A 21,218-nucleotide genomic window follows, 5' to 3' on the forward strand; every position below is an offset into this window, starting at 1 on the left:
GGATTAGAAACTCACCACAGTGCAATTTCTAATAGAATTATGATCTAGATAATGATCAATCAGTGACTACTAAAGCCTTTAGGTGAAAGTCTGTTGAGAAATGGATATAATACAATGCATAGGCCAAAATGGAGTAAGCCTCTCTCTGACTGATAGAACTAAATACTCTCAATAGAATACTAAAAGCAACTATCTAAAGACTTTGAAAATTAATAATAGGCAAATCGAGAAGGGAAGTCATAACTTGAAGACTAGCCTGTATAATGGTGAATATACCTTTTCTTTCTTTTCATGACCCAGCTTTGACCAAATGGTGGGCTGAATTAGGGAACTGCACAGTGGATGCAGCAGTTTAGAGAAACCCCTATTTCTAGCCAGAAGACAAGGAAAAGGAGTTCCCCTTTTTTCCCTCCCAAGCCTGCCCTGAGACCATCTCTACCTATCAAGTTACATTGCCAGGTAGCACAAGCACTTTTAAACTCTGAGAGAAAACGATTTTTCTGGTCAGAGGATTTGGGAAAAAGACCCCTGCAAACTGGAGCATGCTGGGGAAATCTCAGAGAAGAGAGCTGATGTGAGAGGAGACCCACAAAGGTCCCACCTTACTTATGAGCTACACATGCATGTACAGACCCCAAGGAACACAGCAAAGACAGAGAACTGACCTACAATATAAACCACTGTTCAAATCCCAGACTTGCCTCTGAGCAGTGCATGCAGAGGATAAACCCAAAAAACATAGCAAAGACTTTGAAAACTGAGCTGACAGTGGTACTGCCACGCCTAGAAGGCAATATATAACTTGTAGTATAAACTTAAGCAAAAAAAATACCAGATTCTCCAGAAGATGTTTATAGGATCTAGTTTCATAACCTAATATTCAGAATGCCTAGGATATAATCCAAAATTACTTGACATACAAAGAAACAGGAAAATCTGACTTTTTTAAGAGAAAAGACAATAAATAGATGCCAACCCTGAGATGATTCAGATGGTAGAATTATCAGAAAAAGACTTTAAAGCAGCTGTTATATTATATCCATGGCCCTTGAGACAAAAGTGAACATTTTTGAAGTGAATAGAAAGATAGTTCTCCTCTGAAATAAAAACCATATAAAAGAATCAAGTGATAACTTCAGAACTGAAAAATATGATATATGCAATACAAATTTACTGCATGGGCTCAATAGCAGACTTGAAGATATATCAATAGAAATCTCAAATTGTATCTTCTGTATCAAGGGTATGTCTCTGTTCTGTAATACTTGTTAAGTCCAGGTTGTACCCTGTGAAGCCTGGTCATAGGCCTTCTGGCTGTGAATGAGCATGCCATATACATATCCTTTTTTATTCTTAATTACTCTTACTTGCATGCTGCAAATAAAATGTGTCTGTATCAAGGGAGTTCCATCTCCCTTGATACTCCACAGATTCAGATAGGGTCTTGGCCTGTGATTTTCCCAGACCTTGTCATTTCAGGTAAGGATCAAGCAGTGAGTAAGTGTGTTAAAAAAAATAATAGTCAACTAAGGAACTTAATATACTCATGTATTTTTGTTCATTTGAAAACTTTGAGAGTACATAGGTATAGAAAAGTGGGAATGGACAGTATATATATAAATCATATATTGCAAAATCTTACAATTTAAACAGTGAATTTTATCTTAAGTATAAATGTAGATATAAAAATTTTAGTGAAGAAAAAATAGTTTATGGTGGTAGTTCTCTAAATAATCTGTGGTTCAGAATGCATCTAAATGTATTTGAACTAGTCTTCAGATGGTTGTGAACTTGCTTGACCTACTTGGCTGCACAAAAGCAACCTGGCAGTTTACTCAAGTTTTCATAGGTCAAAACAACTGTCTTTTTTATGAAGTGTTTACACTGCAAGAAGAGGAATATTCGTGGCCTTGAAAATTGACATTTTTTTGGTTGTATTTTATATGGATCTGGTGGCCTCATTGATGAGGTGTATGTCAAAACATTGTCATTATATTTATACATATTAATTGTAAGTTATTAAATAGTTCATGAGCTGACCCTAAACCTATTATTTTCGTAATACTACTTAATCAAATTTCTTAACAGGTCCCTGTAGATTTATAGCACTAATGAAATTCTGTACTTCTTTTGGGTTGATATAATTCACTCTCTTTTTCTGGAGATCCATCTCAGAAATTTACATACACTTGACTTTTAAAAACAAAACATTCCAGATCAGGAAACTTGCTCAAGCCTCTTAGATAGCCTCATCCACCAGAGGGCAGAGAGCAGGAGCAAGAAGAACTACAATCCTGCAGCCTGTGGAACAAAAAGCACATTCACAGAAAGATAGACAAGATGAAAAGGCAGAGGGCTATGTACCAGATAAAGGAACAAGATAAAACCCCAGAAAAACAAACGAAATGAAGTGGAGGTAGGCAACCTTCCAGAAAAAGAATTCAGAATAATGATAGTGAAGATGATCCAGGACCTCGGAAAAAGAATGGAGGCAAAGATCGAGAAGATGCAAGAAATGTTTAACAAAGACCTAGAAGAATGAAAGAACAAACAAACTGAGATGAACAATACAGTAGCTGAAATGAAAACTACACTAGAAGGAATCAATAGCAGAATAACTGAGGCAGAAGAACGGATAAGTGACCTGGAAGACGGAATGGTGGAATTCACTGCTGTGGAACAGAATAAAGAAAAAAAGAATGAAAAGAAATGAAGACAGCCTAAGAGACCTCTGGGACAACATTAAACGCAACATTCGCATTATAGGGATCCCAGAAGGAGAAGAGAGAGAGAAAGGACCTGAGAAAATATTTGAGGAGATTATAGTTGAAAACTTCCCTAACATGGGAAAGGAAATAGCCACCCAACTCCAGGAAGCACAGAGAGTCCCATACAGGATAAACCCAAGGAGAAACATGCCAAGACACATACTAATCAAACTGGCAAAAATTAAAGACAAAGAAAAATTATTGAAAGCAGCAAGGGAAAAACGACAAGTAACATACAAGGGAACTCGCATAGGTTAACAGCTGATTTCTCAGCAGAAACTCTACAAGCCAGAAGGGAGTGGCATGACATACTTAAAGTGATGAAAGGGAAGAACCTACAACCAAGATTACTCTGCCCGGCAAGGATCTCATTCAGATTCTATGGAGAAATCAAAAGCTTTACAGACAAGCAAAAGCTAAGAGAATTCAGCACCACCAAACCAGCTCTACAACAAATGCTAAGGAACTTCTCTAAGTGGGAAACAAAAGAGAAGAAAAGGACCTACAAAAACAAACCTAAAACAATTAAGAAAATTGTCATAGGAACATACATATTGATAATTACCTTAAACGTGAATGGATTAAATGCTCCAACCAAAAGACACAGACTCGCTGAATGGATACTAAAACAAGACCCATATATATGCTGTCTGCAAGAGACCCACTTCAGACCTAGGGACACATACAGACTGAAAGTGAGGGGATGGAAAAAGATATTCCATTCAAATGGTAATCAAAAGAAAGCTGGAGTAGCAATACTCATATCAGATAAAATAGACTTTAAAATAAAGAATGTTACAAGAGACAAGGAAGGACACTACATAATGATCAAGGGATCAATCCAAGAAGAAGATAGAACAATGATAAATATATATGCACCCAACATAGGAACACCTCAATACATAAGGCAACTGCTAACAGCTATAAAAGAGGAAATCGACAGTAACACAATTATAGTGGGGGACTTTAAAACCTCACACCAATGAACAGATCACCCAAACAGAAAATTAATAAGGAAACACAAGCTTTAAATGACACAATAGACCAGATAGACTTAATTGATATTTATAGGACATGCCATCCAAAAACAGCATATTACACTTTCTTCTCAAGTGCGCACAGAACATTCTCCAGGATAGATCACATCTTGGGTCACAAATCAAGCCTCAGTAAATTTAAGAAAATTGAAATCATATCAAGCATCTTTTCTGACCACAACGCTATGAGATTACAAATCAATTACAGGGAAAAAAACGTAAAAAATGCAAATACGTGGAGGCTAAACAGTACATTACTAAATAACCAAGAGATCACTGAAGAAATCAAAGAGGAAATCAAAAAATACTTAGAAACAAATGACAATGAAAACACGATGATCCAAAACCTATGGGATGCAGCAAAAGCAGTTCTAAGAGGGAAGTTTATAGCAATACAAACCTACCTCAAGAAACAAGAAAAATCTCAAACAATCTGACTTTACTCCTAAAGAAATTAGAGAAAGAAGAAAAAAAAAAAAAACCCAAGGTTAGCAGAAGGAAAGAAATCATAAAGAGCAGAGCAGAAATAAATGATATAGAAACAAAGAAATCAGTGGCAAAGATCAATAAAACTAAAAGCTGGTTCTTTGAGAAGATAAACAAAATTGATAAACCATTAGCCAGACTCATCAAGAAAAAGAGGGTGAGGACTGAAATCAATAAAGTTAGACATGAAAAAGGAGAAGTTACAACAGACACCGCAGAAATACAAAGCATCCTAAGAGTCTATTACAAGCAATTCTATGCCAATAAAATGGACAACCTGGAAGAAATGGACAAATTCTTAGAAAGGTATAACCTTCCAAGACTGAACCAGGAAGAAATAGAAAATATGAACAGACCAATCACAAGTAATGAAATAGAAACTGTGATTAAAAATCTTCCAACAAACAAAAGTCCAGGACCAGATGGCTTCATAGGTGAATTCTATGAAACATTTAGAGAAGAGCTAACACCCATCCTTCTCAAACTCTTCCAGAAAATTGCAGAGGAAGGAACACTCCCGAACTCATTCTATGAGGTCGCCATCACCCTGATACCAAAACCAGACACAGATACAAAAATAAAAGGAAAATTACAGACCAATATCACTGATGAATACAGATGCAAAAATCCTCAACAAAATACTAGCAAACAGAATCCAACAATACGTTAAAAGGATCATACACCATGATCAAGTAGGATTTATCCCAGGGATGCAGGTATTCTTCAATATATGCAAATCAATCAATGTGATACACCATATTAACAAATTGAAGGAGAAAAACCATATGATCATCTCAATAGATGCAGAAAAAGCTTTTGACAAAATTCAACAGCCATTTATGATAAAAACTCTCCAGAAAGTGTGCATAGAGGGAACCTACCTCAACGTAATAAAGGCCATATACGACTAACCCACAGCAAACGTCATTCTCAATGGTGAAAAACTGAAAGCATTTCCTCTAAGATCAGGAACAAGACCAGGATGTCCACTCTCACCACTATTATTCAACATAGTTTTGGAAGTCCTAGCCACGCCAATCAGAGAAGAAAAAGAAATAAAAGGAATACAAATTGGAAAAGAAGAAGTAAAACTGTCACTGTTTGCAGATGACATGATACTATACATAGAGAATCCTAAAGATGCCACCAGAAAACTACTAGAGCTAATCAATGAATTTGGTAAAGTAGCAGGATACAAAATTAATGCACAGAAATCTCTTGCATTCCTATACACTAATGATGAAAAATCTGAAAGAGAAATTAAGGAAACACTCTCATTTACCATTGCAGCAAAAAGAATAAAATACCTAGGAATAAACCTACCTAGGGAGCCAAAGACCTGTATGCAGAAAACTATAAGACACTGATGAAAGAAATTAAAGATGATACAAACAGATGGAGAGATATACTATGTTCTTGGATGGGAAGAATCAACATTGTGAAAATGACTATACTATCCAAAGCAATCTACAGATTCACTGCAATCCCTATCAAATTACCAATGGCATTTTTTACAGAACTAGAACAAAAAATCTTAAAATTTGTATGGAGACACAAAAGACCCCGAATAGCCCAAGCAGTCTTGAGGGAAAAAAGTGGAGCTGGAGGAATCAGACTCCCTGACTTCAGACTATACTACAAAGCTACAGTAATCAAGACAATATTTTACTGGCACAAAAACAGAAACATAGATCAGTGGAACAGGATAGAAAGCCCAGAGATAAACCCACTCACCTATGGTCAACTAATCTATGACAAAGGAAGCAAGGATATACCATTGAGAAAAGACAGTGTCTTCAATAAGTAGTGCTGCGAAAACTGAACAGCTACATGTAAAAGAATGAAATTAGAACACTCCCTAACACCACACACAAAAGTAAACTCAAAATGGATTAGAGACCTAAATATAAGACCGGACACTATAAAACTCTTAGATGAAAACATAGGAAGAACACTCTTTGACATAAATCACAGCAAGATCTTTTTTGATCCACCTCCTAGAGTAATGGAAATAAAAACAAAACTAAACAAATGGGACCTAATGAAACTTAAAAGCTTTTGCAAAGTAAAGGAAACTACAAACAAGACGAAAAGACAACCCTCAGAATGGGAGAAAGTATTTGCAAATGAATCAACAGACAAAGAATTAATCTCCAAAATATATAAACAGCTCATGCAGCTCAATATTAAAGAAACAAACAACCCAATCCAAAAATGGGCAGAAGACCTAAGTAGACATTTATCCAAAGAAGACATAGAGATGGCCAAGAAACACATGAAAAGCTGCTCAACATCACTAATGATTAGAGAAATGCAAATCAAAACTACAATGAGGTTATCACCTCACACCAGTTAGAATGGGCATCATCAGAAAATCTACAAACAACAAATGCTGGAGAGGGTGTGGAGAAAAGGGAACCCTCTTGCACTGTTGGTGGGAATGTAAATTGTTACAGCCACTATGGAGAACAGTATTGAGGTTCCTTAGAAAACTAAAAATAGAATTACCATATGACCCAGCAATCCCACTACTGGGCATATACCCAGAGAAAACCATAATTCAAAAAGACACATGCACCCCAGTGTTCTTTGCAGCACTATTTACAATAGCCAGGTCATGGAAGCAACCTAAATGCCCATCGACAGACGAATGGATAAAGAAGTTGTGGTACATATATACAATGGAATATTACTCGGCCATAAAAGGAACGAAATTGGGTCATTTGTAGAGACGTGGATGAATCTAGAGACTGTCATACAGAGTGAAGTAAGTCAGAAGGAGAAAAATAAATATCGTATATTAACGCATATATGTGGATCCTAGAAAAATGGTACAGATGAACCAGTTTGCAGGACAGAAATTGAAACACAGATGTAGAGAATAAACGTATGGACACCATGGGGGCGAAAGCAACCGGGGGGTGGGGTGGTGGTGTGATGAATTGGGAGATTGGGATTGACATATATACTCTAATATGTATAAAATGGATAACCAATAAGAACCTGCTGTATAAAAAAATAAATTTAAAAATTAAAAAAAAAAAAACAGGAAATGACAAGAAAGTAATAATACCAGAGCAGAAAACAAGCTCTTCTCTGAAAACCAGAAGGGGAGCTTCTGTCTTCTCAATCCTGAAAAAAAAAAAATTTAAAAAATGAAACATTCCAGGAAGGCTGGGATTGATCAATCTTGTTTCGACATTTGTTTGATACTTACAAATTATGCCATTTTTGTATATGGCGTAGCTCATTAAGTAATTGTCCAAAAGGGAAAGTATGCTGTCATATTCATTTGGACGTTAAAACTTTTGCCATTCAGAAAAGCATCCATAGAGCCTGTTGCTTATAGCAATCAAGTTTGACCTTCAGTTGCAGTTGAACTCATGCAACTGGAATTCTCATCTACATTATTTTTCAATTCCCTTGAAGAAACATGAAAGGAAAATATAGTTCAGATAGTTATAAACTTCTGAATGGTGATATAGTCTTTTATCTGTTGATAGATCAAATTATTTATTGTTTATCCCCAAAAGATACTTTGTGTTCACCAAAGAGATTTCTTGGGTTATGGGATGTGGTAGGCAGAATAATGGCCTTTCAAAGATGTTCATATCCTAAGTTGCCAGAAACTGTGACTATGTTAGGTTAAATGACCTTATAATGGGAAGATTGTCTTGGATTATCTGGGTGGGCCCAGTGTATCAGAAGGGTCTTAATAAGGGAAGAGGGAAGCAAGAGATGGCAACCTGAGGAGGACTTGGTCTGCTGCTGGATTTGAAGATTGAGGAGGAGATCCATGAGCCAAGGAATGCAGGCAGCCTCTAGAAGCTTGTAAAGGCAGGGAAACAGATTTTTCTGTTCAAGTTTCCAGAAAGAAATGCAGCCCTGCTGGCACCTTGAGTTTAGCCCAGTAAGACCTGTGTTGGACTCTGACCTACAGAACTGGGAGATAATAAATTTGTGTTGTTTTCTTCCATTGAGGTTGTAATAATTTGTTACAGCAGCCACAGGAAACTAATACAGGGTACCTCTGTTTAGTTTTTCACTAACATGAGTTTTACATGTTGATTAATTGAATCGTAATGTGAATGACAATGTGATTTCCTGCAAAGATCAGTTTTAGTTTAGTATATTAAGACGTCATTTGTGTTGATAATATGCTGGACACTGATGGGCAGACCTTTGTGTACCCAGGGATCTTTATTTTCTACTTCACAGGAATGGTGACATGTTTAGTGTGGCCAGAGAATAAGGAGTATGTATACAGTGAAGGTGGAGTGGGAGATGAGGCTGGAGAGAGAGAATGAAGCTAGAAAGGAAAATTGGGGTCTTATAATGTGGCAGAGCAAATGATCTTCAGAAGCCTTGGTTTCCTTCCACCTGTTCTTTAATATTTGTATTATTTGCACCTCTATTAGTAAATGCTGTAAATAAGTTGGAATTATAAGACGTTTTTATTATCAGCTTGACTTTAGCTGTATTAGAGTTGTAAGCAAGTTGCATTTTGCCACAGAATGGCTCATGGAATGGCTTATCTATATGTTAAATATACTAAGGAATCAATGGCAAAAAGGAAGCCTAGAGTTTAGACAAACATGAAAAAGAATTAAGTGTTTCTGATAAGGAATAATGAACAACCTGACCAACAGAGACTGTTACTAGATGTCCCCTGACCATCTCAGATAAACTTGCCTTACTCCTTCGTACCTTTTATGGGATGAGAAACTGTAAGGGCTCAGCAAAGATTAGGAGGCTAGGACAGGTTAAAAAAAAAAAAAAAGACATAGACATAAATAAATAAATTAGAGCTATATGGCCAGTTAGAAAAAAATGCTTGTGGTTTTTTGTTTTTTGGTTTTTTTTGATGGGTTTGAATCAAGCAGATCACATGCTATCCTAGCCCTTGTGTGAGATTCAGAGAGATAAAGTGCTTGAAATTGAAAATATGGAGGGGGCGTGTGATTATTGCTAATGGTGAATTCTAGAGTAACTCCAGGGGAATGAGTGGGAGGTAAGCGCAGGATTGTTGGAGGAGAGGAGATCAGGGAATTGACTGGCCAAGATGTTGGGAGGATCATTTATGTAGATATCAAAATCAAAAACAACGACAAAAGAGGTATTGGAGAGAGACAGCCCTCAGAAAAAGAGGGCTGATTCTGGGGGTTTATGAATGCTTACAACAAGCAAATGGAAATAACTGATATAGTGTGGGGGCATGAGATTCAAAGCTGGGGGGTTTAGGGAGGGAGAGAAAGAATAATTCAGAAATGACAATGAGGCCCTCACACCAGGGCCTTGACATATGAGACATGGGAGAGAAGAACAGCTGTCACTTGAAAGGCCTGGAGATAGAGCAGAACTCCTGGAGGAGAGCAAGAGATCTGTTGGTGCAGGAAACGTGAAGCGAGTGTACAACAGCAATATTCAGGAAGTAGGATATTTTGCTAATGGTATACTGTGAGTTCCAGAGGACACAATGAAAGGATTTTGGAAATTGGGAAAGAAAGGGGAAAGGGGTCAATGTGGGGATATACAGAGTATATAGGGACAAGAGTCTAGGTAAGGGGGGTGACCTGAGAGTCTTGGGCCTCTCCTGGTGACTGATATAAAAGGAAAGTAGGGCATAATGGGATTAGTCCTGGTGGTTTCCTAGGTAGATTATTGTAAATATGGAGGGAGAGAGGGTTTGGGAAAGGCAGATTTATCAAGAGCAGCCAGAGATTTTAGACCTGTATTAAATTTCTGTCATAGAACAACAAACTTAGAAACTACCACAAACTTAATGGCTTAAAACAGTACAAATTTATTATCTTACTGTTCTGCAGCTCAGAAATTCCACAAGGGTCTCATTGGGCTAAAAGCAAGGTGTCAGTAGGGTTGCATTCCTTTCTGGAAGCTTCAGAGGAGAATGTTTCCTTGTGTTTTCAAGCTTCTAGAAGCTGCCCCTATTTCTTGGCTTGTGGCTCTCTTCTTTCACCATCAAAACCAGCAACACTGCATCCTTCTGACTTTTCTGTCTCACAGCTCTCTGACCACAGCCAGGAAAGGTCCTCTGCTTTTAAAGACTCTTGTGATTACGTTGGACCACCCAGATAATCCAGCATAAACTACCCATCTCAAAATCTTTAACCTTGATCGCATCTGCATAGTCCTTTTTTGAAACATATTCACAGGTTTCAGGGATTAGGGCGTGGCCCATTTAGTGGGGCCATTATTCTGCCTACCACAGGGTCCCATCTTTCTTCCTGTGGATACTAGTGTGAGGCCTAGTGCAGGGTGGTATAGGTTCAGGGTTATGGTACCTGGTTCAGTGTGTAGTTCACATTGAGACTCAGCCTTGGGCTCTTCCTGCAGCTTCAGATCTTTTATGGGGCTCATTTGAGGCTGGGGACAGGCTCAGGCCTCAGTCTCATGTCAAAAAAGGGTTAAGGTGCTCATGTATTCTGTGGACCAGATCAGTCCATCACATGAAGAGGGAGCTCAGACGTTATTTGAAGAAATACGTTAGTTGAATAATTGCAGTAGTCTTGCGTGCCACTAAGAGAGCTGTATAAATATTTCAGTTTTTGTTTACTTAATGAGGCTTCAAAAATACCTCACGTCTAGACATCTGACAGTCTAGAATTTTGGTAGCGTTTGATGTTTGTCTTGAGCCAGCATCTTCTTTGGTTCTAAGAGGTCTGGTTCATGAGACTTTGGTGTGGGGTGTGTTTCTTGTTCTTACTGTCAATTTTAAATTTAAGTTGGTCTTAGAAACTGCTGTAGAGTCAAGAATGTTTTTCATCTTGCTAATATTTTATATAGAGGTGGACTAATGTTCCCATTCGGTATTGAATAAATTGAGAACTACTGTTAAATTTCATCTTTACTCATACGTTAAATAATTAATTTTAAAAGTATTTCAGTCTTTTTTTACAAGTTAAAATTGTTCTCTTAGAAATACTTACCTTTTTAGCTGTAATACAAACAGTAATCTGCAGAAGCAAGTTTGAATTTTTCATAAATGGTGATAAATATAGTTAAGTATTGTTGGGTTTTGTATTATACCAGTCAGTTAAATTTCAGCACTACTTTTAATTAATGTTAATAGATCCATCAGTCCCAGAAAGATCTGTGATATCAGATTGAACTAACCTAAATTCCAAAGTAGGTCAGTGGGTCAATAGGTTATTAGGTTAGAAAAGGGTTTATTGTGGTTTCCATTTTTTAAGCCCAGGTTCTTGAGTTAAACCTTTTTAATGAATAATTTAAAAATTATCAATAATTAGATGAAATTTAAAGTTTTTTCTTTAAGTTACATGAACAGTACATAGGGAAATAGTCTCTGTTACTCATGTTTTTTAATAGTAATGTGTTACTTTGTTACTCATGTTTTGTTCTCTGGAATGGATAACATGTATCTTAAGTTTTTATGGTAGCCAGGGCTCTAGTATTGGACAATTAAAAGAAAACAAACATTAAAAAGGCAGCAGTTAAGTTTTTCTGATTATAAAATAATACATGTTCTTGGAAAAATTTTAGAAAGTGCTAAAGAAAAACTAAAAATGGAAAAAATCCATAAGCAAATTACTCAGGAATAACAACAGTTGGTACTTAAACATATTTGGATTTATGTTTGATACATTTTAATGCCACTGTTAACTGCTGTTGGATGTTTAAATCTTCCAAGCTTTACTATTTTAAATAATAGTGCAATGAATATAAAACTTTGGCTACATCTCTGATTATTTCCTTTTTTTTTTTCAAAATGAAATTACTAGGTCAAAAGATGTAAGTGCTTGAAGTTATTGACACTTCTCACCAAACTTTTTTGAAGAAAGGGAGTCCTAATTTACTCTCTTAAAGCATTGTTCAGTGTCTGTTTCATATCTCCATCACCAAACTTATCAAACTGTTATTAAATGTAATAGACACTTTAGAGTCATTTTCTTTTCCACAGTGCAGTGTTGACATTGTCAACTTCTTAAAGCACTCTTTTCCTTTAATTTTAGTGACAAATAATCCTTCCTGGCTTTCTTCTATATCTTTGGTCCTTTTCCATCTAGTTGATACTATTATTAACACTAATCATACTTAAAATTCATTGAGCATTTGCTGTTTTCTATATACTGTCCAAATGTGTAACATAGTTAATCCTCAAAAGAACTCTATGTGGTAGGTACTACTATTATCTCCATTTTAGAAATGAAAAAAATGATGCACAGAGATTTAGTGACTGGTCTCAGACTCATAGCTAATAAGGGGGCTGGTCCATAATTCACACCCAGGAAATATTTCTAGAGCCATTTCTTTACATTGTTTTTCTGCCTCCTCCCCATTTTACTAGCTACTCTTCTGCCTGTCTGTAAAATGTTAATTTTTCATCAGGTTTCAGTCTTAGCCTTTTTTTCCCTAATTTTATATGTTTTTCCTAGAGAAGCCCATCTAATCATTATCTTTAATTTACCTATTTACATTGATGGCTCCCACTTTACATCTTCACCCAGTTCTTTCCGGAATGCCAAACCCACATTTCCAACTGCCTACTGGACATATTTCCTCTTGCATGTCCCATAGATATCTTAAACATAACATGTCTAAAACTGAATCCATCATTAAAAGTGTTTGTGAGGTATTTGTTACATAGTGATTAAGAGCATAGTTCAGGCTAAACTGTCAGGGTTCCTATCTTAGCTTTACTGCTGATCTTGGCCAGCTTACCTGTTCTCTTTGTGTTTCAGTTTCCTCATCTGTAAAATGGAGATAATAATAGAGCCTACCTCATATGATTGTTGAGTCTTAAATGAGAGAAAACTTTGGAGAGTGCCCAATACGTAGTAAATGTTCAATAAATGTTAGCCACTGCTTTCAACACCTTTCCCTCCAACTACCCTCCAACTTACTCCTCCTGTGTTACCTATCAACCCACAGACGTGTCCAAGCCAAAATCTGAGTGATATTCTTGACTGCTTCCTGCCCCCAGCTTCTGTTAATCAGTCACCAGATTCTGTCTAGTCATCTCAGGATCTATTAAATTTCCTATATTTCTTTCTATAATCTCTGCTTCTATATTATTTTACCTGAACTATTATAATGCTCTACTTCTACTAGTCTCTCTAATTCTAGTCGAGCCTCCTTCCATTCCATTCTCTGTGTTGTAGCCAGTATGATGGTTCAAAAGAACAAATGTCTATTAATGTCACTTTCCTGCTTAAAACCTTTCAATGTCTTTGTTGAGGGGGCGGGGGTGTTGGGAGTTACCTTCATGTGACCTTTCACGATCTACTCACCTCACCATTATCATCTCTTACCACAACCTCTGTTACCCCCTGTTCTTAGGTTTTTGCCCTAATCATAGGAAACTACTTGTAGTATTCTAAAATCACAGTTCCTTCTCATGTCTTCAGACCTTTGCATATACTGTTCTTTTGGTATAGATCAAATTTCTCTATCTCTTTGCCTGGTGAACTGTTATTTTATTCTTCACATCTCAGCTTACGTATATCAGTTCTCCAGGAGGCTCCTTTAACTTCTTTGTCACTCCCAGTGTGTGCAGAGAGCACTTTGTGGGTTCTCTGGGAAGTGCCTCAAATGTAGTGGCTGTGTCTATTTCACCGTTTCCAAACTACAGTCAGCGTCGTATCAGACACTTACTTGTATTGGTACTCAGTAAATATTTGCTGAATGATAAATATATGAAGTAGAATTTTTAAGGAATCACTAATATTTAACTATAATATGTTTTTACTTACGGTTCTTTGATTTCTAGCCAGGAATAATTTTTACATTTATTAGCCGTTTGTTTTTTTCGTGGCTCCTCATTTAGTTATACTCTTTGTTGTTTGTTTGTTTGTTTGTTTTTAGCTGGGTTTTAACCTTTTTTCAGATAACTTTTAGAGACCATTATATGATAAAAATATTAACCTTTTGAAGTGCTGCAAATATTTAAGCCTTTTTTGGTTTTAAAGGGGGAGTTTCCATTTGTGTTTATCTGGTTAATAATTGGTATCCCTATATATTATATCCTTTAGTCTTCACAACAGTTGCCTTAGGTAAGAAATCTGAGGCTTAGGATAACTAAGTAAATTGTCCAAAGATTTTCATCCATGCTTTTCTGACTGTAAACTCATGGTCTTAACTTCTATACTTACTCCTCCAGCATGCTGAATTTGTTAGGTGCTTTAACTCTGACGAGTAACTCGATCCCAAAGTACTTAAAACCAAGTAGGACACTAGGATCTGCATCTGAATTTTGCTTCATGCACATTTTAGGAATTAAGTTCTATTGCTCTGGTGTTTTTGACTCAGACCTCTTACTTTTATTTGAGCCCGTAATCTCCAGGGATTTTTTTGTTGTTGCCATCAAAAAAATCCCTTTTTGTACTCAAAAATACCCCCTCTTTTTTTTTTTGCTATCAAAAATATCCCTCCTTCTTGCTGTCATATTACATATATAGCAAATTCTTGGTTTTTAAAAAAAATTCTAGAATGGACATTGGATGGGTCAGAAGCAAAGTATGAGGGTAAAGTTTTGCATTAACTTTGGTGTGGCAAGGTTGGGTTGGTCTTGGTTAATTCAGTTATTCACAATGATTATTGAGTTTTTAGTATTTGTCAAATATTCTGACAGGTCCTAATAATAGATGAATAAGTGAAGCTTCACTCCTGCTTTGAAGGAGCTCATGATTTAGAAGAATGTTAAAAATGAGAATGTTATAGTGATATCTCAGTTCTACAATGAGAAATAGTAAGAATACAGCAATTCCTGATTTTCCTTGTTAGTGAAAGAACATTTCTATCCGAAACTGACAAGTTCCTGAAGTTCTTTCCACACCAGAAATTTTACCTTTTGATTAAGTTTATTCCTAAGTGTTTTATCCTTTTGATGCTGTTATAGGTGACATTGTTTTCTTAATTTCCTTTTCAGATTGTTTTGTTTTTAGTGTATACAGAAATGCAACTGAGTTTTGTATATTTATTTTGTGTCCTGCTATTTGATGTTTATTAGCTCTAACAGTTTTTTTTTTGCTAGACTCTTTAGGGCTTTCTACATATAAGATCATGTCATCTGTAAAGAGACATAATTTTACTTCAAACTTTCCAATTTTGATTTCTTTCACTTCTTGCTTAATTGTTCTATATAGTACTATGTTGAATAGAAGTAACGAGAGTGGCCATCCCTGCCTTATTCCTCTAATCTTAGAGGAAAAGCTTTCAATTTTTCGCTGTTGAGCATGATGTTAGCTGTGGAGCTTTTCATATATGGCTTTTATTATCTTGAGAAAATTGCTATCTATCCCTTGTTTGTTTAGTGTTTTTACCATGAAAAGGTATTGAATTATGTCAAATGCTTTTTCTGCCTTAATTGATACGATTGTGTGATTTTAATACTTTGTTCCTTAATGTGGTGTATCACATTAACTGATTTTTGTATGTGGAACCGTCCTTGTACCCCAAGGATAAATCCCATTTGGTCATGGTGTATGATCCTTTTAATATGCTATTAAATTTGGTTTGTTAATATTTTGCTGAGGATTTTTGCATCTATATTTATCAGGGATATTGTAGTTTTTACTTGTGGAGTCTGTCTGGCTTTGGTGTCAAGGTAATGTTGGCTTCACAAAATAAGCTTGGAGGTGTTTCTTTCCCTTCAATTTTTTGGAGGGGTTTGAGCAGGATTGGTGCTAATTAATTCTTCTTTACATGTTTGGTATGATTCTTCAGTGAATGTTTGGTCCTGGCTTTTCTTTGTTGGGAGGTTTTTGATTACTGATTCAATTTTCTAATTAGTTATAGGTATGCTAAGATTTTCTGTTTCTTCATGATTCAGTCTCGATAGGTTCTATATTTCTAGGAATTTATCTGTTTCCTCTAGATTATCCAGTTTGTTGGCATTTAATTGTTCATGATAGTTTATTATGATCCTTTGTATTACTTGGTATCAGTTGTAATGTTTCCTCTTTTTGTTGTTCTTTGCTAAAAACACTTTTTTTCTGCTGTTTTATTTATGCTCTATTTTGTTTCTGCTTTAATCTTTATTATTTCCTTCCTTCTGCTAACTTTGGGCTTTTTCTAGTTCCTTGAGGTATAAAGTTAGGTTCTTTATATTTGACATCTTTCTTCTTTTTTAATGTAGTATTTACCACTATAAACTTCCCTCTTAATGATGCTTTTGCTGCATCCCATAAGTTTTGATGTTTTGTGCTTTTGTCTCAAAATATTTTCTAATTTCCATTTTGATTTCTTCTTTGACCCATTGATTGTTCAAGAATGTGTTTAATTTCTACATGATTTGAATTTTCCAGTTTACCTTGTACTACTGATTTCTAGTTTTATTCCATTGTGGTCAGAAAAGATATTTGATAAAGCATTTCAATCCTCTTAAATTTGTTAAGACTTGTTTCGCTACCTGATGTGATCCATCCTGGCGAATGTTCCCTGTGCATTTAAGGAAAATGTGTATTCTGCTCCTGTTGGGTGGAATATTCTGTTAAGTCCATTGGTCTGTAGTGTTGTTCAAGCCATCCGTTTTCTTGTTGGTCTTCTCTGTTTAGGGTTCTGTCCATTATTGAAACTGGGGTATTGAGATTTCCTACTGTTACTGTGTTGTTGTCTGTTCCTCAGTTCATTTCTGTCAATCTTTGCTACAAATATTTGGGTGCTTTGATGTTGGGTGTATATATATCTATAATTGTTATATCTTCCTGATAAATTTGACCGTTTTATTATATAATGTCCTTTTTGTCTCTTGTGACAGTTTTTTACTTAAAGTCTGTTTTGTCTGATGTAAGTATGGCCATTTGTGCTTTCTTGGTTACCATTTGCATGGAATCTCTTTTTCCAGTCTTTTAGTCTCTGTGTGTCCTTAAATCTAAAGTGAGTCTTGTAGATAGCATGTAGTTGGATCTTGTTTTTTTAATCCGTTTACCTACTTTGTCTTTTGACTGGCAACTTTAATTCGTTTGCATTTAAAGTAATTACTGACAGGGAAGGACTTACTGTTATTTTGTTCATTGTTTTTGTCTGTCTTGTAGCTTTTTGTCACTTTTTTCCTGTCGTGTCTTTGTTTGTGTTTCATTGTTTTCTTTTAGTGACATGCTTTGATTCTTTTCTCAATTTACTTTTGTGTATCCTGTATAGATGTTTTCTTTGTGCTTACCATGGGTCTACATAAAACATCTTATAGATTTAACAATCTATTTTAAGCTGATAACAATTTAACTTCAGAAACTCTGCTCTTTTACTTCACTCCCCCCACCACACTTTATCTCTGTCACAAATTGCATCTTTTTATATTCATTATATATGAGTATTCATTAACACATATATGTGTGTATTCATTAACATATTTTTATAGCTGTACTTATTTTTATACTTTTGTCTTTTAACTTCTGTAGTAGAATTAAAAGTGATTGTTGTAGTTTTTTTTATTTTTATTTTTAAGTTATTTTCTTTTAGAGACAATTTATAGAGTTTAGCATTTGTTATATATTGGTTTGACCAAAAAGTTCATTTCGGTTTTTCCATAAGATATTACAGGAAAACCCAAACAAACATTTTGGCAAACCCAATATATTTTTGTGACAAAGTTATAAATTTTGTTATGTTTCAAAATTATTTTGAAACCTTTTTCATGATAAATGTCTATATAAGTTGAGTAAATCTAACACATGTTTTTCTTGTTTAAACAGAATTCTGAGACTGATGGTCAGCCATACAGAAGAATACATTGAACTTACAGTTTTCTGAAGAATCAGTTCAAAAGATCCCCAAAATACAAAAGGTAATGAAAGGGTTGTATCTTGGAATGTACTTTGAAATGACACTTGCCCAGGAAAATGGGAATTACAACCAACTTAAAAGATTTGAAGATACTGACATTAAGAATTTCCTCAATGAGGACTTCCCCAGTGGCACAGTGATTAAGGATCCTCCTGCCAAGGCAGGGGACATGGGTTCGAGCCCTGCTCCAGGAAGATCCCACATGCCGTGGAGCAACTAAGCCCATGTGCCACAACTACTGAGCCTGCGCTCTAGACCCCAAGAGCTACAACTACTGAGCCTGCGGGCCACAACTACTGAAGCCTGTGCGCCTAGAGCCCGTGCTCCACAACAAGAGAAGCCACTGCAATGAGAAGCCCACGCACTGCAACGAAGAGTAGCCTCCGCTTACCGCAACTAGAGAAAACCCACGCATAGCAACGAAGACCCAACACAGCCAAAAACAAATAAATAAATTTATTAAAAAAAAAAAAAAGAATTTCCTCAGTGAAATGCCCCAACCTGATATCCTTACAATAAAGTTCACAGGATCCCATCCTTAAATATGAGCTGTAGCCAAAGATCACTAGACATTTTAGGAAAGCCTCTTTTGTGAGAGTCAAAGACCAAACCAAAATAGAAAATACCAAGTTAGGGGAAATGGAGACCAGGTAGGCAGGTAAAAATGGAAAGAAACACAAAACTGTCATTTAATAGTTTGAGAAATAAGAGGAGATGCTAAATCCATGAACATGAGAGAGAAAAAAATAAGAAATGAAATCAGAAATGGAAAACTCAATGGAAGGTCTAAAAAATGATACTGATGTTGAAAGTTAAGCAAAGAGAAAATGAGAGAGAAAAGATAAGAAAATTGGGGCAACTGTCCAGGATCTCCAATGTTAAAAAAAACAGGAGCTCTAGAAAGAGAATAGAGGGACTAGAGGGGAGAAATACAGAATAGTGAATGATTCAGCAAAACTCTCCAGAAATTAGAGGACACACATTTCCAGGTAGAAAGAGCCCATAGAGTGACCAATGCAGATATGAAAATTAGTCCAAAATAGGGCATATAACTGTTAAATTTTGTTAAACATAAAACTACATCTCTGATAGTTTAGTCCAAGATCTTTTCTCTACTTTTCCAGCCAGTTGATAGACATGCTATATTTAAGGGAGAGATAAAGGAAGAGCTTCCAGAATAAGAAAAATAATAGGCCACATATAAGGGATCAGTAATCAGAATGGCTTTGGACTTCTTGATCCCACACTGGAAACTAGAAGACAGTGGAGAAGGGTGTCTCCACTGAAGATAGAAGGGAAAAATGATTTCCCTTCATAATTCTGAGGGAAAAATGATTTCCAACTCAGTATTCAGAATCTAGCTAGACTGTTGATTAAGGATAGACCAATGCCAGTTTTAGACTTGTGATGTCTCAAAAAAATTTATCTGCCATGTTTCCTTTCTTGGGCAGTTAATGTAGGAGGTACTCAACAAAAATAAAGAAGTAAATTTAAAAAATGAAGCCGTAGGATACAAGAAACAGGGAATGCAACTTACGTAGAGACCCAGGAAATCACCAGGATGATAGTGAAGAGTGATCCCAAGATTACAGCTGGTCACCAATGATAGTTATCCATTCCCAGTAGGGGTAGGTCAGAAGGTGCCAGGAAAAATAGCTGCAAGAAGATTAAATTGGTAGAATCTGTAATGTATTTGAAAATATTAAGAGTAGATTTAGACAAGGAAGAGTTTAGGGCTGAATTGTAAGTATGTATTTAGAAAACCAGGTAAATAACAAAACAAAACAATGATTAACTCTAGGGAAAGCTATTCCAAAAAAAAAATTGTAGTATACCATATGGCTTAACTGTGAATTGTATTTACAGAGTCATAATAATGTTAACTCTGAATATAACCACCTAGCCAAAATCACGGTATTGGAAATTTGGGCAAGCATGCGTGTATATGAGGTAAGGATGGGGGAGTCAAAGCTAAATTATTATTTTTTATAGTGGAATTCAGTAGATGATGGCTTAAAAAAAAAGACGCTTTAGAGAGCAAAAGCAAGCACTTTTAATAATTACATTGGGGACAGCTCAAATAAATTGGGAGTGTATAGGCATCCTACCTAAAACAGAAGGAATCAAGAAGTAATAAAGTAAAAGTTATTAGAGATAGGGAGTTAACTACCAAGGGAAACAGTTAAAGAGATGAAAGTGATTGAAAGTAGGAAATGGGGATCAGAAGACTTCTGATTTTTTAAAAAGTCTTGTAAGACTGGATACTTTAAACTCTGAACAAGTATACATTTGTGAAAATAAACACTTAAGTTTTAAAATGAGAGAGCGGAATGAATTAAAGATGTTGAAACACCAACTGTACACAACAACTCTGACAAGTGGTTTTTCTGTGAAAGGGAGCAGAAAAGGAGGGCTGTCCCTGAAGGGGGTTGCTGGGTCGAGGAAGTTTTTGTCTGTGTTTTGTTTGTTTTTTTAAGGTAAAATACTAAGATGTTGATAGAATATTCCAGTTATAGAGGGAGAAATTAGTGATGTAGAAATGGAAAGCTTTGAGAAGTGACAGCAGGTGGGATTCAGAGGACAAGATACTGATACTGCATAATTTATTTTTAATGCAGAATGTGTTATATTGGATGTAAGAGTTCTTTTCCAAAGATGGACTGGCAAGCACTGAGATTTTCTGTTAATTATGTGTAATGTTGTATGCTGAATTTAAAACATACCTGCTTCCATATTTTGCAAAGTTTGAATTGCTTAGAAGGTTTGTTAGTTAATACCTGCCCATGTGATAAATGTTTTAAAACTTGTTTTTTAAATGATGTTTATTAAAAAAAATGCCATCCTGCCCTCCACTGTGATAAAATAATAATGTGGTGCTTACTCAGCTGGGAATTCATATCATTGAATGACTTTGAGCTCAAGTTGCTTAAGTAAAGGAGCATTTGATTCCTAGCAGTAACTTGATCCTTTATCATTTCATTTGCTCCAATGACTGTAACTGATCCTTTTAAAGACAGATTATTTCATACCATAGTGGTCTGTTAATATCAATATTTAAGGAAAAAGACTTTTAATAATATTTAATCTGTATTAGATCATCTACTTGAAATTCCTTGCTATGAGTAGGGACATCGCATGTCTTCTAAAAATGACTCCTTAGAATCTA

General features: G+C 35.8%; 1 protein-coding gene across 14 annotated transcripts in view; it reads left to right on the top strand.

The window, feature by feature from the left end:
* Positions 1-21,218, top strand: part of CLOCK (clock circadian regulator) — a 132,780-nt gene that overhangs the window by 47,224 nt on the left and 64,338 nt on the right. For 12 of the 14 annotated variants that reach the window (XM_059922966.1, XM_059922976.1, XM_059922970.1 and 9 more), the window contains one exon: positions 17,962-18,053. The gene's annotated coding sequence lies outside the window, so the exon portion shown is untranslated. Of the gene's footprint in view, positions 1-17,027; positions 17,057-17,961; positions 18,054-21,218 lie in introns of all 14 variants that reach the window. The other 2 variants (XM_059922968.1, XM_059922973.1) reach the window with 1 other exon arrangement.

This window comes from Balaenoptera ricei, chromosome 5, assembly GCF_028023285.1.
Source record: "Balaenoptera ricei isolate mBalRic1 chromosome 5, mBalRic1.hap2, whole genome shotgun sequence".
In the NCBI taxonomy this organism is placed as follows: Eukaryota; Metazoa; Chordata; class Mammalia; order Artiodactyla; family Balaenopteridae; genus Balaenoptera; species Balaenoptera ricei.